The sequence below is a fragment of the Neofelis nebulosa genome, chromosome 9, assembly GCF_028018385.1.
Source record: "Neofelis nebulosa isolate mNeoNeb1 chromosome 9, mNeoNeb1.pri, whole genome shotgun sequence".
Taxonomy (NCBI): Eukaryota; Metazoa; Chordata; class Mammalia; order Carnivora; family Felidae; genus Neofelis; species Neofelis nebulosa.
The window spans coordinates 53,931,133-53,956,272 of record NC_080790.1 but is presented as its reverse complement, the minus strand read 5'-3'; the positions used below and the strand labels follow the sequence as shown (position 1 = coordinate 53,956,272).

The 25,140-nt window shown below is 39.6% G+C and overlaps 1 protein-coding gene across 1 annotated transcript in view; it reads left to right on the top strand.

Moving 5' to 3' along the window:
* Positions 1 to 25,140, top strand: part of ANXA4 (annexin A4) — a 163,369-nt gene that overhangs the window by 49,224 nt on the left and 89,005 nt on the right. The window contains exon 2 of the mRNA XM_058683842.1: positions 18,121 to 18,194. The gene's annotated coding sequence lies outside the window, so the exon portion shown is untranslated. The remainder of the gene's footprint in view (positions 1 to 18,120; positions 18,195 to 25,140) is intronic.

Here is a 25,140-nt window from a genome sequence, read left to right as displayed (position 1 = left end):
CCATGAAAGGTTAGAGGATGCCCACACACAAAGCGGTGTAGGCTTACCACTTGCAGTAAACATGACACTACTAAAAACGGAGGGGGCCCTGAGTGAAAAGAGGTGCAGGGCTAAGGTGCGGGGAACAAAGTTTCAGGACTACCGCTTGGAGGCTTTCAAAGCAAGAGCACCAAGAAAAATTTATTTTTCGAATAGGTATTGAACTTTCAGTACATGCTATGCATGTACTGGCTGTAAGGAGAGCTACAGAAAGTTCGAGGCAGCGTTTCCAAAGACGTCCCAGCACAGCGTCTGACAGCCACAGGCAAGGTGGTAGTTAAGTTTAGACAGGGAAGTGAGCACCCAGGAGGAATGGAAGGAGAGAAGGAAAAACAGAAGAAAGGTATTGCCAGTCAAAATAATGTTCAACATTATGATTTTGAAATTTGGCCTTTTTAATAAGGATGGTTAGATAAGACACTCAGATGGAAATACATCTTGCAAACCGTATGCGAAGACTCAGCATCTGAGTACAAAACGTTACGTTTCATTTATACTTAGAAAAACTAAAAACTAATACGTTCAAATGGGGGAGGGGGGAATCCACGCACTACAAAAAGGTTTAATGTTCAGTCTTACTGTCACCTGGACCACCATCACTACCCTTCTCCCCCAATATTATTGATAATTGCAGAAAACTATTTTATGGTTGTATAAAAATTATTATGAATAAATCTCGCACACGCAGAGCACACATGCTTTTAAAAACGTGTACACGGGGCGCCTGGGTGGCGCAGTCGGTTAAGCGTCCGACTTCAGCCAGGTCACGATCTCACGGTCCGTGAGTTCGAGCCCCGCGTCAGGCTCTGGGCTGATGGCTCAGAGCCTGGAGCCTGTTTCCGATTCTGTGTCTCCCTCTCTCTCTGTCCCTCCCCCGTTCATGCTCTGTCTCTCTGTCTCAAAAATAAATAATAAAAAAACGTTGAAAAAAAAAAAAAAAAAAAACGTGTACACATGGGCCATACAACACACACTCTGTGGAACTCTATTGCCTTGATTACATAGTCACATATTCCAGAATTCAATCTACCTTTTAGAAATCTCTGCAGAGGTGCTGTAACATTTATTTAACCAGCTTACTATTGTTGGACACTTAGGCGGTTTGAAATTCTTGCTGTTGGAATGGGGATGAAATACTTTGCATATTTCTGCTTTCTAACATAAGGTAAATGTTTGGAAGTGAAACTGCTGAGTCAAGGGGTATTTTTTTCCCCAAATTTTAAAAATTGTGGCAAAATACGCATAATGTAGAATTTACGGTCTTAAAGACTAAGTGTACAATTCAGTGGTATTAAGTACATTCATACTAATCTGCAACCATCACCATCATCTACTTCCAGAACTCCTTTCCTCTTGCAAAAACGGAAGCTCTAGATCCATGAAACCGTAATTCTCACCCATAAATACAGAGAATGCACTGATGGCTGCCAGAGGGGAGAGGGATGGAAGGATGGACAAAGTGAGTGAAGGGGAATGGGAGATACAGGCTTCCAATTATGCAATGAATAAGTCATGGGGATGAAAGATACAGCATGGGGGAATATAGTCAAACTTTTGTAATAGCATTGCATGGTGACAGATGGTTAGCTGCACTTGCAGTGAGCACAGCATAAGGTATAAACTTGTTGAATCTCTATGTTGTACACCTGGAACCAATGTAACATTGTGTGTCAACTATACTTCAGTAAAACAAACAAATGTAACAGCAACTCTCTATGACCCCCTGCCTCTAGCCCTAGCTACCACCATTCTGCTATCTGTCTCTATGAATCTGACTATTCTGGGTCCTCATAGAAGTAGAATCATATATCATTTTCCTTTTGTGTCTGGCTTCCTTCACTTAGCATCATGTCTTCAAGGTTCATCCATGTTGTCTTATATGTCAGAACTTCCTTCGATTGTAGGGCTGAATAATATTCCATTATACATATAGTGGTACGTATTTTTAACATGTTGACATATATTGTGAAATTGTCTTTTTAATAGGTGGTGCCAACCTACACTCCCACCATAGTGTGTAGGTCCAACTATTTCCCTCCTATACCAATACTGCTTTTTATCAAAACTCTTCATGTTTGCCAGCTTGCTAGGTGGGAAGTGGCATCTCGTTACTGTTTTCCTTTGCATGTTTGAGTGAGATTGATAATCTTTTCTCAAGTTTATTGGCTATTTTGTTTCCTTTTCATTGTTCTGCCTGTTGATATTTTCACCCACTTTTTTTCTTTTGGGTCATCTTAGTGATTTTTATGAGCTCTTTATAAATTAAGGAATTAGCCCTTTTAATATCTTATGCTGCAAATATTTGTTTCTAGTTCATCTTTTAAATTTGTACATAGATTTTTTTTCTTGCCATTTATTTTTTTACTTTTTATTATGGAAAAAATCAAACGTAAAAAAGCAGGTAGAAGAGTACCTCATGTACTAATTACCAAGCTTCAACCCCAAATTATTCTTGTTTTTTTTTAATATATGAAATTTATTGTCAAATTGGTTTCCATACAACACCCAGTGCTCATCCCAAAAGGTGCCCTCCTCAATACCCATCTCCCACCCCCCATCAACCCTCAGTTTGTTCTCAGTTTGTAACAGTCTCTTATGCTTTGGCTCTCTCCCACTCTAACCTCTTTTTTTTTTTTTTTTTCTTCCCCTCCCCCATGGGTTTCTGTTAAGTTTCTCAGGATCCACATAAGAGTGAAACCATATGGTATCTGTCTTTCTCTGTATGGCTTATTTCACTTAGCATCACGCTCTCCAGTTCCATCCACGTTGCTGCAAAAGGCCATACTTCATTCTTTCTCATTGCCACGTAGTATTCCATTGTGTATATAAACCACAATTTCTTTATCCATTCATCAGTTGATGGACATTTAGGCTCTTTCCATAATTTGGCTATTGTTGAGAGTGCTGCTATAAACATAACCCCAAATTTTTCTGAAGCAGATCTCAGATATCATCTCATTTCATCCACAAGTATTTCAGTATACATCTGTAAAGATAAAACCTTTTGTAAAGCAATTACAGTATTAGCACAAATATGTGTCTTTTTAACATAAAAACTGCTGATTTCTATGCAAACGCATCAGTCATTTTTCATTTGACTTGTGGGTTTTGGCTTAGAAATGTCTTTATGAAAAGATTATAAACGAATTCACCCATTTTGTCTTCTAGCATTTTTTTAAAGTTCATTTATTTATTCTGAGAGAGCGTGCACGCAAGTGGGGGAGGAGCAGAAAGAGGAGAGTCCCAAGCTCTGTGCTAACAGCACAGAGCCCAACATGGGGCTCGATCCCACGAGCTGTGAGATTATGACCTGAGCCGAAATCAAGAGTGGGACACTTAACCGACTGAGCCACTGGTCACCCCTCAACCCAAAAACAATATAGTAAGTTTAAAATGATTATCCAGGACATGCAGAGTCCTCAGTTCTTGGAAAAAGGCAGAGTCATGGAATCATCAGAGCCAAGAGAGGTTAATCCCTTTTCTCCCCGGCTCACCTATAAATTGTAACATCTGCTTCTTGAAAACATAACATTATAACATCTGTTTCCAGACCCAGCTCCAGTGTCCCTGACCTAACACCTGGGGTCAGAGTCCCCTGTGGACTCTCCAGTCTCTGGGTTCTTTCTTCTTCTTCTTTATCTTCTCTAAATGTAAGTTTTATTGAAATAGAATTGACATACTGTTAAATTTGCTGTTTAAAAGTGTACAGTGCAGGGGCGCCCGGGTGGCTCCATCAGTTAAGTGTCCGATTTCAGCTCAGGTCATGATCTTGCAGTTCCTGAGTTCCAGCCCTGCGTTAGTCTCTGTGCTGAGAGCTCTGAGCCTGGAGCCTGCTTCGGATTCTGTGTCTCCCTCTCTCTCTGCCCCTCCCTTGCTTGCACTCCATATGTCTCTCTCAAAAATAAAGATTAAAAAAAAAATTTTTTTAATAAATAAATAGGGGCACCTGGGTGGCTCAGTCGGTTGAGTGTACGGCTTCAGCTCAGGTCATGATCTCACAGTTTGTGAGTTTGAGCCCCGCATTGGGCTCTGTGCTGACAGCTCAGAGCCTGGAGCCTGTTTCGGATTCTGTGTCTCCCTCTCTCTCTGCTCCTCCCCCGTTCGTGCTCTGTCTCTCTCTCAAAAACAAATAAACATTAAAAAAATTTTTTAATAAATAAATAAAATAAAAGTGTATGATACAGTGGTTTTTGGTGTTTCCAAAGTTGTGCAAGCAGTGCCACTAATTTTACAGCTTTTTCTTTACCCCCAAAGAAACCTCATATACATTAAGCAGTCATTCCCCATTTCCCTGTCCCCCCAGCCCCTGGCAAATCAGTAATCTACTTTCTCTATGGATTTTCAGGACATTGCCTATAAATGGAATCATACAATATGTGGCCTTTTCTATCCGGCTTCTTTATTGCTGGTACCTTTGTTAGTTTCGTTTTAACATTTTATTACTTTCCTTTGGAAATTTGCTTTGATGAAATGAGTGGGGTTATACAGCTTAATTTTTTCCCCTAAATAGTCCCAACACTGTTTTAAATAATCCATCTTTTCTCCCGTGATTTGGAAATGTCACCTATCATCTCCTAAAATCTCATGTGTATTTCAGTCTATTTCTGGATTCTCTATGTTATTCCATTGATCTATCTAAATTTTTTCTAGAACCGAATTTTTTAATCTAGTATCTTTAAAATGCATTTAAGTATCTAATCTGACCACCTTCTTGCCAATATCTTTCTGTTCAGATTTTCCTGTTTATTTCTACAGATAAACTCGGTATCTTTTTTTAATGTTTAAATTTTTTTTGATTGAGACCACACTGAGTTTATAGATTAATTTATCAAGAAATAATATCCTATAATAGAGATATTACATTTTCTTTATTTAGGTCCTCCCTATTTCTGGTTAAGTTTATGTTCAGATAAATTGGTGGTAGTATTGCTATTGTAAATGAGATCTTTTCTTCCGTTGTATTTTCTAAGAGTGTATCAATTCTGTGTATTAATTGTACAAAAAGAAACCAACCACTTTAATAAATTCTTAAATCGGGACACCTGGGTGTCTCAGTCGGTTAAGCGTCTGACTTCGGCTCAGGTCATGATCTCACGGTTCGGGAGTTCGAGTCCTGCATCCAGCTCTGTGCTAACAGCTCAGAGCCTGGAGCCTGTTTCAGATTCTGTGTCTCCTTCTCTCTCTGCCCCTGCTCTGCTCACACTCTGTCTCTGTCTCTCAAAAAGTGAATAAACATTTAAAAAATAATAATAAAAATAAAAAATAAACATTTAAAAAAATTTAAAAATTAAAAAAATAAACATTTATATAATTTCTGTTCCAGTTAGCTTTTGCTGCATAACAAACCACCCCAAAGTTTAGTAGCTTCAGATAACAAGCATCTGTTACTTCTCTCAACTCTGTGAGTCAACTGTTGTTCTTCTGGTCTAGGCCAGCTTGGTTTATCTCTTCAGTCAATTGACACCTTAGCTAATATAGCTAGTCCAGGATGGCCTTACTCATTTATGTGTTTAGTAGTTGGTTCTGTGTCCGCTGGGCCTGTGGGGTGACTTAGCCATATGTCTCTCACCACCCAGCAGGCTAGCAGTAGGCTCAATTCACAGAATAGTGGTTTTGAAGTTCCTTAAAATGGTTAAAGAGGGCAAGTTCCATTGCATAATAACTTTGCAAGTTTCTGCTTGCATCATGTTTACCAATGTTCCATTATCCTAAAGAAAGTCAATGGTCCAGCTCGGATTCAATGTGTGGAGAAATAAACTCCACTTCTGAGAAGAGCTGCAAAATAGTGTAGCCATTCTTGCAATTTCCCACAACTTTCTAGTATTTCTTTGGCCTATTCTCTTCAGATTTCTAGTTATTCTTTTGTATCATTTCAAATAATACATCTTTCTTACTTTAAGAAGTACTTTACCTCTTAAATTATTTCCTTACTGAATTATGTTGGTTAGGATCTTCAGAACACTATTAAGGTATGATATCTTCTTCCTTACTTTCATGGGAATTAAAGTATGATGCCAGATTTTTATGATGGAAAAAAAAAATCTGGCTATTCCTAAGATACCAAGACTTTCTGGGTTTTGTTTTGATTTGGGGTTGTTTGTTTAATCAGGAATGGATGTTCCACTCTGCTAAGTGACTTTTCAGTATTTACTGAGATGATTGTATTGTTTTTCTCCTTTGATCTATTAATTCAGTGGCACATTAAAATAAATCCCAGTAATGAGCCAGACTTACACTTCTGGAATGACACTTGCTTGAGGTGTGTTTTTCTGTTACAACTGGGGTAGAAAACTTTTGTTTCAGTGGATCTGCCTATTCTGGACACTTCATATAAATAGAACCATATAATTTGTGGCTTCGTCTTCTTTCACTTAGCATAATGTTTTCAGGGTTGTTCCATCATTCTTTTTCATGGGTGAATAATATCTCATAAATGGGAATAATAATCCATTTATGTGTGGTATGGATCTGTACTTCTGTGTTGTCTACTGAGTGGTGATCATATCATCTTCTTCTTTTATTTTGCTTTTCCAGTGGATTGCATTCTAGGCATTCTGGTGTTGAAACACCTTTTCATTCCTGGGATAAATCTTTCTATTATTACCATTTTCATATGTTTTTTTTAGAGAGGGAGAGAGGGCATGGGGGAGAGGGGTAGAGGGACAGAGAGAGGATCTGAAGCAGTCTCCATGCTCAGCAGAGAGCCTGATGTAGGGCACAATCAATCCCATGACCCTGGGATCATGACCTAAGCCAAAACCAAGAGTTGGATGCTCAACCGACTAAGCCACCCAGGTGCCCCTCATTCCTAGGATTAATCTTATGTGCTCATAATTATTATTCTTTTAATGAATTGCAAGTTTTGACTTGAACAACAAGAGAATTAGGGGTGCTAACCCCTGTGCAGTTGAAAATCTGTGTATAATTTTTGACTCTCAAAAAACTTACTACTAATAGCCTACTGTTAACTGGAAGCCTCACTGATAACATAAACAGTCTATTGAGACATATTGTGACTGCTATATGTATTACATGTTGTATTCCTTCAATAAAGTAAGCCAGAGAAAAGAAAATGTTATTAAGAATATCATAAGGAAGAGAAAATACATTTACAGTACTTTACATATATTTATTGAAAAAAAATCCCTGTATTCGTGGACCCACGCAGTTCAAACTGATGTTGTTCAAGGGTCAAGTGTACTTTATTTAGAATGCTGGGATCTTTTTACAAGTGAGCTTAACTTGTATTTTTAATTTCTTTTGATTTTCTTATTTAGTTCTGTTATAAGATGATGCCAGCACAGGAACAGTTGTATAAGATAGGAAACATTTGTTCCTCGAAAGTTTGTTAGAATATAAAATTTTTTTTAACGTGTATTTATTTTTGAGAGAAAGAGACAGAGCGTGAGGGGGAGAGGGACAGAGAGAGAGGGAGACACAGAATTGGAAGCAGGCTCCAGGCTCTGAGCTGTCAGCACAGAGCCTGATGTGGGGCTCAAACTCACAAACTATGAGATCATGACCTGAGCTGAAGTCAGATGCTCAACCGACTGAGCCACCCAGGTGCCCCAAAAGTTTGTTAGAATATAAACGGGGATGTCTGGGTGGCTCAGTTGGTTAAGCATCTGACTCTTAATCTTGGCTTAGGTCATGACCTCATGGTTCATGACATTGAGCCCCCATATTGGGCTCTGCTCAATGCTTGGGATTCTCTCTCTCTCTCTCTCTCTCTCTCAAAAATAAATAAATAAACATTAAAAAAAAAAGAATCTAAACATAGAGCCACAAGATATGGTTCATTTTAGGAAGTAGATCTTTGGCTACCATCTTCTATGGTTATTGGTTTACTCAAAATTTTCTCTATCTTCTAGGGCCCGTCTGATACACAAACAGTAAAGTCTATGAAACAACTTGCTGACATTTCACAAAGCAATACCCAGATCAAGAGTTCCAAAATTGCCAATACTCCAAAAATCCCCAAAGTCATTGCTCCCAATCAGTATTTCTTTTCTTTTCAAAGATAATTATAACCTTAACTTTTGTGATAGCTATTTTCTTGCTTTTCTGTATAGTTTCATCTTCTAAGTGTGGAACCCTAAACAGTATTTTTTTTTTTTTTGCCTGTATTTAACTTTATATAAATAGAATGATGCAATATATATTCTTGTTGATCTGGTCTCTTTTATTCAAGAATATATTTTTAAGACTCACACAGGTTATGTATAGCTGTTGTTTTTACTTTGCTTAATAGCATTGTATTATATGAATATACATGCTCTTTGTTTATTCATTCTTCTGTTGATGGACTTTGAGGCAGTTTCCAGTTTGAGATGATTACAAACAGAGATGCTATGATCATTCTTGTATATGTCTTATAGAGAACATGTATGCATATTTTGTTGGGTATATTTCCTATCAATGATATCAGTATTTGTAAGTTATATGTAACTTCAATTTTATTAGATACTATCAAGAATTTTCTAAAGTATCATACTAACTTACACTCCTGTAGCAGCAGATAAAAGTATTCCTTGTTCACAACTTCAGTTGTGGTAGAGCTGGTCTTTTAATTTTAGCCATTCCTGGTGTCTTGTTATATTATTTACATTGCCCTGATTATTAGTGATGTTAAGTATCTTTTCATATGTCTGTTATCCATTAGCTATCCTTTTTTTCTCCTAAAAAAATGTCTGTTCAAGTCTTTTACCCATTTTTCTTTTGGGTTGGCTGTCAGTTTCTTATTGGTTTGTAGAATTTCTTTAAATATTCCATACTTGAGCTCTTTGTAAGTTGTAAGTGTTACAAATATCTTATCCATATTCCATATCTTTTAATGAATAGTTCTTAGTATTAATGTTAAATTTATATTGTTTATAATGTTAAATAAATGCCAAATTTATCCACCTTTTTCTTTATTATTAGTTCTTTTGTGTCCTATTTAAAAAGTTTTTTCTTATCTTTAATGAGGTTTAAATTTTAATGTATTCAAATGTATCAATCTTTTTCTTTATGGCTAGTACTTATTAAGTAATCTTTCTCTACTTTGAAGTCATGAAGCTTTTGTTTTATATAGCCCTCTAGAAGCTCTATTTGCCTTTTGCATTTATGTCTATGATACGTCTAGAATGAATTTTTATGTATGGTGTAAGGTAGGGGTCAAGATTCCCCTCATAATTATCCAATTGTCACAGCACCTTTTATTGAAAGTTATCTTTTCTTCACTGCTTTGCAGTGCCTTTTTTTTTTTTTTTTTTTTTTTTTGCAATGCCTCTTTTGTCATAATTAAAATATCCACATATACATGGATCTCTTTCCAGATTTATATTCTATTCCACTGGTCAGTTTGTCCATCCTTGTGCCAAAATTATTTATAGTACATATAAATATCCAGTAGAGGAAGCCTTCCTATACTTTGTTCTTCACAATCGTGTGGGTTATTCTTGGCCCCTTGCATTTCCATCATATCAAGCTTCAAACAAAAAAAAAATCTTGGTTAGATTTTATTGGCTAACAAATTTTTAAAAAATAAAATAAACCTCTACTAGATCTTCTGAATAATCATTTAAATATCATTTCTTGTTTTCATGGGTGACTCATCAGCAAACATATATACTGTGCCTGCCTTAGGTAAAGTAACTGACCAGGTTCAAAAATATCTCTGCTATGAACTGATTCATTGACCTCAAGACATATTACCTTAGGAAATTGCCTTCTTCTGACATCTGAGTTCCTTCTTCTCAATAAACCCAGTAGTAAATGTACTTTCTTTCCAGGCTTCATAAGATAACAACTTCGGAAGGAGAAATGAAAATGAGTAAAAAGTTACAAATTATTTACAGGCTAAGACTTCACAGGTGTAAAATGTATCTACAAAGTTCTGATTCAGAGTCTGAACTTTCTCAGTGCAGAGACCTCTTTGCTTCCATTCTCCATTCTTTCCTCCATTTCCTCTTTCCCCTCTTGTCTGTCCTCTTCTTAGCTCCAATATCCTCTTCAACCCAAGCTTTTCTTTTTGCCTATACTGTGTTCCCTACAGCTCTCTGGGTCCGCATCTCTTTGGTCTTGTTCTCTATTGACAAACACAGATTTTCTCTCTTCTAAATATTAAAAAAAAAGTCATGTCTGACTGCTCAAGGTCTTCCCAAGTCATTGAACATAAGCTCAGGAAGTTTTGCATATTTTAGAGCACATACTTGGGAAGCAGTTCCTCAGAAAGCTACAAGGCAACCTTGCTAGATACTTCACAGTTCTGAATCCCATTTTAATTTTTTTTTAATGTTTATTTATTTTGAGAGAGGGAGAGAGAGAGAGAGAGACAGAGTGCGAGCAAGGGAGGGGCAGAGAGAGAGAGGGAGACACAGAATCCGAAGCGGGCTCCAGGCTCTGAGCTGTCAGCACGGAGCCCGAAACAGCGCTCGAACCCACGAGCCAAAGTCAGAAGCTTAACCGACTGAGCCACCCGGGTACCCCCTGAATCCCATTTAAAAAAAAAATTTTTTTTTAAGTTTATTTATTTTTGAGACAGAGAGAGACAGAGCATGAACAGGGGAGGGTCAGAGAGAGAGGGAGACACAGAATCGGAAGCAGGCTTCAGGCTCTGAGCCATCAGCCCAGAGCCCGACGCGGGGCTCGAACTCACGGACCACGAGATCGTGACCTGAGCCGAAGTCGGACGCTTAACCGACTGAGCCACCCAGGCGCCCCCTGAATCCCATTTTAGATGGGAAAGAGAACTGCCTAGAGTTCAAGGACAGAGCTGGAATTAGAGTTCAAAGCTCTTGGGCAGTCTGTGAAGCAATTAACAAACTCACTTGGTACTAATGGTGTCACAAATCATGCCAAAATTCAGATGAGCTTGTAAAGGAAGTGTGAACCACTCCTTTAACCATGTACTTTATGAGATGCTTTTCCTTTTAATTTAATTTAATTTAATCTTATTTTATTTTATTTTATTTTATTTTAGTAGGCTTCATGACTAGTGTAGAGCCCAACACAGGGCTTGAACTCATAATCCTGAGATCAAGACCTGAGCTGAGATCAAGAGTCAGACACTTAACCAGCTGAGCCACCCAGGCACCCTGAGATGCTTTTCCTTTTTTAACTAAGGCATGCTTCCTGTATAAATCTTGAAAAATATAGAAAATAAGACTATCATTCTTATTATTTCAGCACATACTTCTAGGCTTTTCAAATGCATGGCTGATATTATATGTAATTTTATTTTCTTCTTAAAATTATATCAAAAGCAAGTTTTCAAATCTTTACAATTTTAATATCATTAAATGACTGTAAAATATTTCTTTGAATCATAAGGAAGCAGACAGGCTTCATTTTATTAGATTGTAACTTGCTTCCAATTTCATCATGATTGTAAATAACATTGATGGGAAAAACTTGTTCATGACTCTGTATTTCAGGTTACTTTCATAGGCAAAATATGTACCTGATAAAGGACTTATATACAGAATATGTAAAGAACTCTTAACAAAATCAATAATAAGAAAACAAACAACCCAATGTTTAAGTGAGCAAAGAATCTGGACAATTTACCAAAGAAGTTACACTTAAGACAGATGAGCACATGAAAATATGCTCAACAACACGAGTCATCTGGAAAATATAAATTAAAAGGACAATGGGGTAATACTACACCCCACAAAATGGTAAAATTTTAAAAACTGATCATATAAAGTGTCGACAATGATATGGAGAACTGGAAGTTTCATATATTGCTGGTGGGAATGAAAATAATGGACTCCCTTTGAAAAACACTTTATTCATGTTTTATAGAGTTAAACTACACTTACCATCCAACCCAGCAATTCTTTCCTATAAATGAAACAAAAATTCTACTCCCAAGAGAAGTGAAAATATATGTCCATGAAAGACCTATATGTGAATACTCATTGCTGTTAATTCACAATGACCCCAAACTGAAAACAATGCAAATGTCCATCAACAGGTGAATGGATAAACAAACAACTGTGATGTTTCTGAACAGTGCAATGTTTCTCAGCAATAAAAATGAATGAGTTACCAATACGTGCAACAACATAGACAAAGCTCAAAAGCAACATGCTGAGAAAAGAAGCCAGACACAAAAGACTACCTACCACTTAATTCCATTTGTATGACATTCTAGGAAAGGCAAAACTGTGGTGATAGAAAGAAAACTTTCTGGACTGATGGAAATATTTTATGTCTTAATTATACTGATGGTTATATGACTACATACATTTCTGGAAAATGAGTTAAGCTGAACACTTAAAATGGGCGAGGTTTTGTTACAGGTAAATTACATCTTGATAAAGCAGATTTTAAAAATAAGGAATGATTCTGAGTTTTTTTGTTTTTTGTTTTTGTTTTTTTTTTTAACTTAGGCAGCTGACCTAAAGTGGAACCTGAGAACAGATGGAATTCAGACAGAGAAGTAGGACTTGAGGGCAGCGGATGGTGTCAGGATAATGACTTCTGGTTTTGGAAGTGTTAATGAGGTTGAGTTAATGAGGGCACAGAGAGAGAAAAGAGACATATAGAAATGAGAAGAGAAAAAAATCCTGAATTCAGTAAAAAAGGAAAAAAGACAGCATGAAATTGAGAAAAGGAAAAACTTGGGTTTTGTACATAGGCTTTTCCATGTTGCCTATCTTCGTCTCAGTTTATTTTCATTTTTTCCTTCTTTATTCTCTTGGTCTTTCCTTTACCTGGGGTGTGTGTGTCTGAGGTTGGGGGGGGGGGGGGTGTTACACAACATGTGTTACCATTGTGTGCTTCTAAAGTCTGTCTCCCTCTAAACAGACCACATATAAGCATTCCTGTACACACATACACACGTGTGCCCATGCACACACGCACACACACACACACGCACACACAGCAATAATACTACCAAATGAGAACAGTAGGAGGAAAGAGTAAATCGGGCCCCTGGGTGGCTCAGTTAGTTAAGCATCCAACTTCAGCTCAGGTCATGATCTCACAGTTCATGAGTTTGAGCCCCGCGTCAGGCTCTGTGCTGACACCTCAGAGCCTGGAGCCTGCTTCGATTTCTGTGTCTCCCTCTCTCTCTGCCCCGCCCTGCTTGCTCTCTCTCTCTCTTTCTCAAAAATGAATAAACATTTAAAAAAGAGAAAGAGTAAATCAAGAAAACAAAAAGGTAAAGAAGTTTGGCACCTGCCCTAACATGCATTGGTAGGGAGGGTTCACTTTTGGTCCTTCACATTCTGTGGAGAAAAGCAATAGAAAAAAAGTACCAGGTTATTTAAACCAGCTTACCAACTGTTTAAACTCTGAGTAGGAAAATAGCTTTAACAGTTCCATTAGGATCTGGGCCAAGGACTTTTCCTTTGGATTTGTGGTGAATAATTAAAGGTTAATGGTGGTATTTTTCTTTCAGCCAAGGAAAAGCAACCACACCAGTCATGATCCTAATTTAATCCAACTGGGAAACTCTAGAAAACCTCAGTAACAAATTTGCAATGGTTAAAAGGTTCTGGGCCTCTTAATTTGTATCCACAAAAGGCAACGAGGCTGTATTTTTATTTCCATCCTATGGATGAGGAAATTAAAATTCAGAAAAGCCATGGGATCTACCAACTCCCTCATTAAGAAGAACCAAAGACATTAGGGGCAGGATCTCCACTTTGGCATTTTGTTTTTGGATGTGCCTGGAAGAGGCAGACAAGAGAACTTCTTGGGCTTTTGAGGCCTGAGTTCTGCATGAATTGTCAGGCTATCACCTGGATCTATCCACATTTCTGTGGACAACTACCACCATTCAACACAGTGGCTCCGAGAAGGTGTGGGCAGGACGGGCTCCTTGGGACCTGACAAGATTCTCTGAGAGAAGTGATGAACAGAGCATATCATGGTATTTCTCATTCTAACTCTCCTCCACTTTATGCAACATCACATGGAGAGTGTGAGATCTAGGTTGCGAACCCAAATTCTGTCTGACTCCAAAGCCGTCCTCTCAACTGCCATACCCTGCTGCCTTCTATTCTTTTCTAACATTTCCAGTATGTGTGAGGTAAAAAGGAAAAAGAAAGGAAGGAAAGACAGTGGTAGGACACCCTCTATCTCCATCTCATTTGTTTCCATGAGGAACCTTCCAGTCTGCTTTTTAGGAGAGAAGCACTGTTAGTGATCTCTCCCACCCCTGTCACTCATTCTCCCCAAGGAAAGAGCCATTTACCTGAAGAAGATTGGGAAAAGGTCACTCTTGCTTTGGTTTGCAGGTAAATGTTTAGCCAACAAGCTTTGGGACAAGGGCGGAGCCCTGACTTACAGCCAATTCTCCACTGTTGTCACTTCTTCCCTGAAGGCATCGCCTGTGTCTCCCCTTCCCCTGAGGCATCTAACTCTTTAATGAGTTTAAGACTTTGAGGAGTTTAGCGTTTATACACAACACCCCCACCCCAAATAAATTAAAAAAAAAAAATGTGTTTTAGCAGCTTTTGCTTTCTACCTTAACAGCACTACTGCACCTGATGAAAGAACACAAGGGCCTGGCTGCTTGCCTTGAATAGGAGAAAGAGACAAAAGACCCCACTTCAAAAAAACGTTACTTTCCACTGTTCTGTCTTCCACTAAAAAAAGGGGGTATAAACAGCCTTCAGTCCTCATCTCTGTCCCAAATGAAGTCCTAGTGGGACACCAGTGTCTGGTGGGTGACATCTCTCCAAATTTTTTTTTTAATTTTTTTTCAACGTTTTTTATTTATTTTTGGGACAGAGAGAGACAGAGCATGAACGGGGGAGGGGCAGAGAGAGAGGGAGACACAGAATCGGAAACAGGCTCCAGGCTCCGAACCATCAGCCCAGAGCCTGACGCGGGGCTCGAACTCACGGACCGCGAGATCGTGACCTGGCTGAAGTCGGACGCTTAACCGACTATGCCACCCAGGCGCCCCATCATCTCTCCAAATTTTTAAAGACACCTGAGCCTGGGACACCTGGGTGGCTCAGTCAGTTAAGCGTCCAACTTCCGCTCAGGTCATGATCTCATGATTTGTGAGTTCGACCCTTGAGTCGGGCTCTGTATTGACAGCTCAGAACCTGGAGCCTGCTTCAGATTCTGTGTCTCCCCCTCTCTCTGCCCCTCCCCTGCTCATGTTGTCTCTATCTCTCATAAATAAAGAAACTTAAAAAAAAATTAAAAACAAATTTAAAGACAACTGAGCCTAGATTCTCAGCATGTTTCTCCCTCTTTTTGAGACTTCTCCTTCAGGTCTGCCTTCCTATAAGCCCTGGCTGTTTCCTGCTTTGAGGCTGGGGTCAGGGTGGATATGTGAGAACATTGTATTGTCAGCCCCACTCGAATCCCATAGACTTTCTCCAAAGGAGGGGACTATTCTGTTTCCAGGAGGAAGGAAGGATGCTGTGGAACCCAAGGCACCCACCCCAGGATTCAGGTATAAACAAGTCTGTACAATATAAGCACATATTCCTGAGAATCAAAGCAGGAGGAAGCATAAAAAGACTGGACACTGTGGGGGTGCCCGAGTGGCTCAGTCAGTTGGGCATCCAACTTTGGCTCAGGTCATGATCTCGCAGTGCATGAGTTCAGGCCCCGTGTCGGGCTCTGTGCTGATAGCTCAGAGCCTGAAGCCTGCTTCAGATTCTGTGTCTCCCTCTCTCTGTCCCTCCCCCGCTCACGATTTGTCTCTCTTTCTCTCCTTCAAAAATAAATAAACATATAAACAATTTAAGAAGACTGGACACTGGGGCTGAAGTGAGGGCATGTGACTGAGACCTGTCACAACACTCAAGCCTCCTCCAGTGCCAGTCTGCTGTCCATAGTGTGTCCACCCCCCCCCCCCCCGACCCACTGCCACCCCTGTGGACACAGGCTTTATCAAATATTAGTATTTTATTTCCTGAGACTCAGGCAGGGTTGAAAGGCTGGCTGGGTTCCCACTGAACATCCTGTGTTGTCTGCTCAGCTCATATGCATGGGAGAATGTTTACACTGGGTAAGGTCCCAGGGCTGGGACATAATTTGTGATGAGATGTCCTGAGAGGACAACCATGGTTCAGCTTGAGCCCAACCAATAGTCAGGCCATTGGTATGATGCTGTGCCTGCTCCAGGTCTAAGTTCAAAACTACAACCCTTGGATTTCCCAAGGCTTGTTCACAGCGCCCCCTGCTTACCATTTTTTGTTAACCCTGTGTCTTTGGATCCCTGGTCAATTCTGTTCAGGAAATCTAATTCAGAAAGGAAGAAAGAAACGAAGGAAGGAAGGAAGGAAGGAAGGAAGGAAGGAAGGAAGGAAGGAAGGAAGGAAGGAAGGAAAAGAAAGAAAGAAAGAAAGCCTTCTGGGATAACACAGTAAAATCAAGTAATAGATGTGAAGGTGCTTTGGAGAATCAAAAAAAGAAGACTACATAAAAATGGATCGTTATTATAAAGCCAAGATTGAGAAGGATAGAACTAAATGGCTCCCTTATCCTCAAAACTTGCCTTATCATACATGCCTTTTCAGTAATGTCTTGGGCAGAAGTGAATTCTAATGGGCTGAATTGTGTCCCCGCAAAATTCACATGACCTCCAGTACCTCTGAGTGTGACTGTGTTTGGAGATAGCACATAACACACATGGAGGGAAGACCATGTGAAGACATAGAGAGAAGGCAACCATCTACAAGCCAAAGAGAAAGTCTTCAGATGAAACCAACCCCATCGACGTCTTGATCCCAGACTTCTAGCCTCCAGATCTGTAAAAAATAAATTTCTGGTGCTCAAACCACATAGTCTCTGGTACTTATAGCAGCCCTAGCAAGCTGACACACAAGTCTATGACATATTTGAGCCCTGCTAATATAATTGAGTTTTATTGTACCTAAAACAAGGCCCTGCCTAAAGTAATTCTTGGGCTAGAAGGAGGAGACGGGCAAATACAGACAATTAAGTGTTACAAGGATTAATAATATTGGTACCTGTTGTGTACCAGTCACTTTGCCTTTGTTGTCTTTAATCCCCACAACTATCCTAAAATACTGTATAGATGAGAAAGTAAAGGCACAAAGAGGATTAAAACTTTTCTCAAGGTCACACAGTTACTGTAAAGCTAATAATTGAATCTATGTCTGACTCAGAAATCTGTTTTGTCTCCCATTGGTTCCTCTGCCTCTGCACAGAGGACAATGGGAACAAGAAAGGCGAAAGAGGGAAGGGTGAGAAGGTGAGATTATAGGTAGACATATAGACATCATAGACATCAGTGATCTATTCTGTTTTCCTGATAACAGTACTCTCTTTTATTGGAGAATGCCTCCACAACAAAAAGAATACACATTCTCCCTCTTCACGTCAAGAGGAACAGTCCAAGTCCTGGCCAATCATAATGTTTTCCCTCCAGCCACAGGTCAATAGCTGGGTACATGTCTACAGCTAAGCTAATCTTAGATTCTCCCATAATTTTTATAAGCTGAAACCAGGGGTAAAAAAGACTTCATTCTCCCCTGGGGTGACCAAAGTGTATGTAAGCCTGGATCTCCCTTGACCACATTTTCCCCTAACAAGAGAGAATGAAGTCAACTCATAACAAGAAGCCAAAATATGTGTGTGTGTGTGTGTGTGTGTGTGTGTGTGTGTGTGTGTGTGTGTGTAGATGAGACAGAGAGAGCGATAACAGCTTCATTTGAGTATCTGGATCCAGCCATTCCTGAGGCTGCCTCCATCCAGTCCTTACTGATATGAATTAATATATCCCCTTTTAAAAGAAGCTAGTTTGTGTTGGGTTTCTATCGCTCAAAATCAAGAGTCTTGAGAAATACAAATACTGGTCAAACAAGTTTTCATAGATGAAGTGACCCAAGAAAGAAGGGATTCACCAGAAAGGTAAAGCGGAAGAGAGGCAGAGGCTGAGGAATGTAATAGCAGCTACACTTGGAACCGCAAGCAGCTAGCTCAGTATGGCTAAAGCTGAGACGTGTGGAATGGCTAGAGAGGTGGGCAATAGCCACATCAGCAAAGATCTTTGTGCCCTGCCAAGATAATTTGGGGTCTGTATATGGGGTCGATCAGGATCTGCCGAAGAGTTTTAAGCAGTGGTGTGACATGATCAAACTTGGGTTTCAGGTCACTCGGGAGATGAATCTGAGGGAGAACACAACAGGAGGCAGTTTCAGCAGGAGTCTGCTACAGGAATCCAGGTGAGAGGTCCTGGTGGAAAATGGCTCTCAAGGTCTTGGCTTAGCCATTGGCTGGAGGGAAGGGCAGGCACAAAAAGAATTGCACTTTGGTCATTTTGAGGTTGAAGCATCTGTGAGACATTTAGGGGGAATTGTCCAATTGGTATATCAAAAGAGGGGCCTGAGTTGGAGATTTAAAGAAAATGTTTTTGCATCATTCATTCAGCTATTGACTGTGTGCCTACTACTTGCCAGGCACTGTGCTGAGAAAAATACGGTCAGATCTCTGCTTCCCCAGGGTTACACTCTGGCAAAGACAAAACAGATAATAAACACGTAAAAAATAAAGAAACAAGGTAAGTGCCTGATAGACAATAAAGCAGTGTCGTGTGGTAGAGGCCGTGGAGTAGGGGCCTCCATTAGTTTGGATGCTCGGCTGGTAGCAGATGCGGAGGCCCTGAGGGTGACAGAGGCAGCCACAAGATGAATATTCTCAAATTCACACAAATATAAACACGTCCATTAAAAAATTCCATCTGTTTTGTGAAGTTGCCTTCTTTGCCTGGTCATGCCCTCAGGGCTGGCCAGGACGTGGTGAGAGGCTTCAGTGCCAAAAGCTGAGGCTGGTACTTGGGAGACACCTACCAGAGCTCCTTTGTTCTTACCCAGCGCCTTTCATCCCACATTCACAAAGCCCATCCTGGCATCCATGCTGTCGGGCCTGGTTCATTGACACAGACAGGTGGCTTTTGATCATTATCCCTGTGTCATAAATAGGGGCAACAAAGGTCTGAGTTTACAGAGCACTGGCCAAAATTATTTGATGAGTCAAGGACTCTTCCTTTGGGTTGGACCAGTAATACCTGATGTCCGGGCCTTCCAGCTTCCTGAAATTTCCAGCTGCTGCATCTTTCTATTACAGTTGTTTTCTCTTTTACTCCATGCATCTGACTAAAACCTTAGTTTTTCTTCAAGGACCCTGAAGTCATGTTGCTTAATTCCACCTACCCCAGGCCTGCTACTCAAGCCAATCAGCTTTTCTCCCCAGAATACCCTTTAAATTAAAGTGCTATGTAAAATTCTAACTATACATTATGACTTATTTCTTTTTTTAGAGCCCTCAGTATGATGGCATAATTTACATTACACTTATTTTTTTTATTTTTGAATTTATTTTGTGTATACGTGTATGTGTGTGTGTGTGTGTGTGTATTTTTTTTTTTTGAGAGAGAGAGAGTATGCAGGAGGAATGGGGGAGAGGAGCAGAAGAAGAGAGAGAGAGGAGAATCTTCAGCAGGCTCTATGCTTGGCACAAAGCCCAATGTGGGGCTCAATCCCATGACCCTGGGATCATGACCTGAGCTGAAATCAAGAGTCAAATGCTCAACCAACTGAGCCACGCAGGCACCCCACATTACACTTATTATTTTTTTTAAGTTTTTTATTTATTTATTTTGAGAGAGAGAGAGCATGCATGCGCAAGCATGGGAGGGGCAGAGAGACAGAAGGAGAGAGAGAATCCCAGGCAGGCTCCATGCTGTCAGCACAGAGCCCGATGCAGGGACTTGAACTCAGGAACCATGAGATCATGACCTGAGCCAAAATTAAGAGTTGGACGCTTAACTGACTGAGCCAACCAGGTGTCCCTACCCTTAGTGTTTAAATGTACAGTTTTTAATGTACAGTTTAAATCTTTTTAAATGTTCAGTGTGTTTTAGTACTTGTGTATACTGATATAACCACTACCTCATTTAGAACGTAGAAAATATTTGCAGTCATATATTTGATTAGAGTCTAGTATCCAGAATCTACAACTCAATGGTAAAAAGACAAGTAACTTAATTTTTAAATGGGCAAAGGATTTGAATAGACATTTCTCCCAAGGACATATACAAATGGCCACCAAACTCAACATCATTACTTTTTAGGAAAATGCAAACCAAAACCATTTGAGATAGTACTTCACACACACACATGATTAGAATTTTTAAAAATGGACAATAACAAATATTGGCTAGGATACGGAGAAATTGGAAGCTTTGCAAGTTGCTGTTAGGACTGTAAAATGTTGCAGCTGCTGTGGAAAACATTATGGCAGTTTCTCAAAAAGTTAAACATAGAGTTAAAACATGGCCTAGCAATTCCACTCCAAGGTATATATACCCAAGAGAATTGAAAACACCTGTCCATACAAAAACTTGCACACAAATGTTCACAGTAGCATTCACAATAGCCAAAAAGTGGAAACAACGCAAATGTCCATAATCTAAGGAACGGATAAATAAAATGTGACATATCCATAGAGTGGAGTATTATTCATCCACAAAAAGGAATAAAGTATTAATAAATGCTACAATTTGGATGAGCCTTGAAAACAATATGCTAAACAAAAGAAGCCAGAAACAAAAGGCCGCCTGATACTCCATTTATAAGAAATATTTAGAATAAACAAATCCATGGAGACAGAATATAACTTAGTAGTTCAGGGGATGAGAAGAGGAAGGAATGGAGGGTGACTGCTAATGGGTAAACGGTTTCTTTTGTGGATGATGAAAATGTTCTGGAAGTGGATAGTGGCAGTGGTTTTACAACCTTGTGGCTATACTAAAAAGCATTTAATTGTACACTTTAAAAGCATTTAATTGTACACTTTTTTTTTTTTAATGTTTACTTATTTTTGAGAGACAGAAAGAAACTGCATGTGCATATGCATATGAGGGGAGGAGGCAGAGAGAAAGAGAGAGAAAGAATGACAAGCAGGCTCCGTGCTGTCCGCACAGAGCCTGACTCGGGGCTCATGTGAGATCATGACCTGAGCCGAAACCAAAAGTTGGATACTTAACCAGTTGAGCCATCCAAGTGCCCTAACTATACACTTGAAAAGGGTGAAATTTGAGGCTCCTGGGTGGGTCAGTCGGTTGGGTGTCTGATTTCGGCTCAGGTCATGATCTCACAGTTCATGGGTTCAAGCCCGGTGTTAGGCTTTGTGCTGACAGCTCAGAGCCTGGAGTCTGCTTTGGATTCTGTGTCTCCCTCTCTCTCTGCCCTTCCCCGGCTCATGCTCTGTCTCTCTAAATAAATAAGTAAATAAATAAATAAATAAATGGGTGAATTTTATGGCATGTGAATTATATACTGATAAAAAATAGTTTAGGGGCGCCTGGTGGATCAGTCGGTTAAGCGTCTGATTTCAGCTCAGGTCATGATGTCATAGTTCGTGCGTTGGAGCCTCGCATCGGGCTCTGTGCTGACAGCTCAGAGCCTGAAGCCTGCTTCAGATTCTGTGTTGCCCTCTCTCTCTGCTCCTCCCCCTCTCACGCTCTCTCTCTCTCTCTCTCTCTCAAAAATAAACATTAAAAAAAATTTTTTTAATAAAAAAATAGTTTAAAACTTTGCACTTCAAAAGAAATCATTAAGAAATGCAAATACAGGGCGCCTGGGTGGCTCAGTGGGTTAAGCGGCCAACTTCGGCTCAGGTCATTATCTCTTGGTCCGAGAGTTCGAGCCCCGCATCAGGCTCTGTGCTGACAGCTCGGGGCCTGGAGCCTGTTTCAGATTCTGTGTCTCCCTCTCTCTGACCCTCCCCTGTTCATGCTCCGTCTCTCCCTGTCTCAAAAATAAATAAAACGTTAAAAAAAAAAAAAAAAGAAATGTAAATACAAAGTAGATTGGGAGAAAATATTTATGAAGCATATATCTGATAAAGAACTACTATCCAGAACACATTAAGAACTACAACACAATAACAGAAAGACAAACAATCCAATAAAAAAATAAGGCAAAAGACTTGAGTAGACATCAGAGAAGATATTCAAATGGCTAATAATCATATGCAGAAATCTTCTACAGCATAAATCCCAAAGGAAATGAAAGTTAGTACAACAGGGAACTACAGACTCACGAGAACGCCTGTAAGCAAAAAGACTGAAAATAAGCACGGGTGAGATTGTGGAGCAACTGGAACTCTCAGCCGTTCCTGGTGGGAACGTAAAGTGAGAATTACTTGGGAAAAGTTTGGTATTTTCCTAAGTTAAATACAAATACAACCTAGCAATTCCACTTCTATGTATGTATCTAAGAGAAATGAAAATACATGTCCAAATAAATACTGGCTCACAAATATTCATAGTAGCATTATTCATAACAGCCTCAAACTGGAAACAATCCAAATGTCCATCAATTGATGAAGAAACTGTGTGGTATATCTATACAATAATATATATCTTAGCAATAAAAAGAAACAAATTACTGACACTTGCAACAAATGTATGAACTTCAAAAATATGCTAAGGAAAGAAGACAATGATTCCATTTGTATGAAATTTCTAGAAAAAGCAGAACCATAGAGATAGAAAGCAAATCAGTGGTTGCCTGGAGCTGATGCCAAGAGGGAACTTTTTGGAATGAGAGAAGTGTTCTAAAAGTGGATTGTGGGAACACTTGGGTGGCTCAGTTGGTTAGGCATCCCACTAGATCTCAGCTCACGTCTTGATCTCAAAGTCAAGTTCAAGCCTCACCTTGGGCTCTGCACAGGGCATGAAGCCTACTTAAAAAATAAAATAAAAGTGGATGGTGGTGATGCTTACACAACAGTATAAATTTACTTAAAATCAATGAACTGTTAACCAAAAAGAACAACAACAACAAAAAAATCACAAGGAAATGGACACAGAGAAGCTTGGGGATAAAGAATAAAGGTAATATTCTTTTCCTTGGCTTGGATGGTAGGTGGCTATTTGGATGCGTTCACTTGATGATAATCCATATGCCTATATATAAATTTTTTTCTCAAATGTATGATTTATTCCCTTTATGTATGTAATTCTTTTAAAAAGTTTAAAATAAAAAAATTAACCATTCAGGCAGTCTAAGCGATTCATTGATGAAAGAAAAATCAGGATGAAGTTTAGTGTATTGCTGATGCCTAGTGGGCCTGATTTGTGCTATCATAAACAGCCAAGATCATCCATTCTACCCATAAATTAACATTAACACATTTTCTACCCATGGTGTCTGTTTACTCTTCTCTCAGGGGGTCATCTCACTACATTTTTTGCTTTATTTCCATACGTACTGACTCTTACCTGTTCTGAATCTTCTAGGAGAGGAGACAGGCAGATGCTTCTCACACAGATTTGTTTGTTTTGGTTTTTGTTTTTTAGATATAACTTGTAGACAATAAAGTGAGCAAATCTGACATGCACAGCAAGGTGAATTTTTATGCATGTATACACCTGCGTAACCATCCTCTCTATAGAAAGTATTTCCAACACTCCAGAAACTCCTTTGTGTCCCTCTCAGTCAGCACATCCCCACCAAGTGTAACCACTGAATACCCAGACCCACCAAGTATAACATCCTGACTTTTGTTATCATAGGTTACTTTTGCCTGTTTTTGAACTTCATTTGAGGATCTAGACATGTTCGCTTCTGTCTTCTTTCATTCAACTTTATGTCTGTGAGATTCATCCATGTTGCTGCATTGTAAGAGCAGTTCACTCTTTTTTTATATTGCTATGTTGTATTCTATTGTATGACTATGTCACAGCTTACTTTGATGGACATTAGGTTTTTCTAGTTTTTGGCTTCACAGATAAAAGTGTGCGTATCTTTTGATGGATATAAGCGCTCAGTTCTGTTGTCACCTAATGATATTTTATACTAGGTTTTATTTTATTTTTTACACCAAGTTTTAAAAAGGAAGGTGCAGCATCCAGATCAGAGTAGGTCCATGGCATTTGGACTTGGAATACCTGATCTCTACCATGTAAGAGTAACACCAAAAGGCTACTGATGGCGGTAATTTTGAAAACAGAAATAATACCCATATCGCAAGTCTATATGAGATCTAAATAAGAAGGAAACTGTGAAGATCCCAGCACAAATTGAAATCTGTCATGTCTTTTCTCAGCTAGTATCTAAGACTTATTGCTTCACTAGTGAGTGAGCCCAAGACTTCTCCGCTAAAGAGGAGGGACAAAGACAATGGCTTTAATAATGACTCAGGTATCGGTCAGTCCTAGAGAAAATTGTAAAGTAGGTTAGGTGCCTTTAAGGACCTTCTCCACCCAAGCTTTCCTCTTCTTTGGAATATCTTCTCCCCTGTGACCCCCTCCTTCCAAAGCCAGGGTCCTTCCTAATGCCAAGGTCATAATGCCCTGGACTGGTACTTCATCCAACCTGCTCATCTTAGGTGACTCGTAAACTCTGAATCTGCCTGCAACCCTACAGCACACACCTTTGGAGCTTGGCTTTCTACCAGGTGACAGGAAATCTGAGAAACTCACACCATCTATGTGATCCCTTTCCTCTAGGATATTTCAGTAGGAGTCATCTAGGAAGAAAGCTAGAATTTAAAAGAGCTGTTTTAAGGGTGGACAATCTGGCTGGGGATAAGCTCTCATGGGAACCCCAGGGCTGTGTGTCTAGCTGGCTAGCTCAGGCATAGCTCAGCAGGTCCTGCATTTCATTGCAGATGTTTGGTTTGGAAAGTCCCCCAGCTATTTGGCTTCTGGAGTCCTTTCTCACCATGGGGCTCCTCTGTGGGAGGACAGAACTCATCAGTCACATTCCCCAAATGTCAGGCTCCTGCTGTGTGACCCCAGGAGAACCTTGCTTTCCATCTACATAACAGAAGCAAGGACTCTGCAAGTTTGAACTGTTGGGCAAAGGTCCTCCCTGATGGTTAGAGTTCCCAAACAAGGTGACTGTTGGGAGATAAATTGCAATGTAAATGTCACCTCCATCCTCTGACTGTTTGTCATTTCACCCTTCCTCCTTCTCTTCTCTACGGTCTCTTAAGACATTCTTGGGGATGTAACTCACCAGCCAGAAACTAAATTATATTTAACTTTTTCAATTAGATGCTATTTCAGCTATGTTAAACCAGTACTTGAGGTGGTAAGCCAGAACATGAGATCCCTGAAAAGAGGTCCTGGAATCATTCAGGTTCAGACTTGTAGAATTA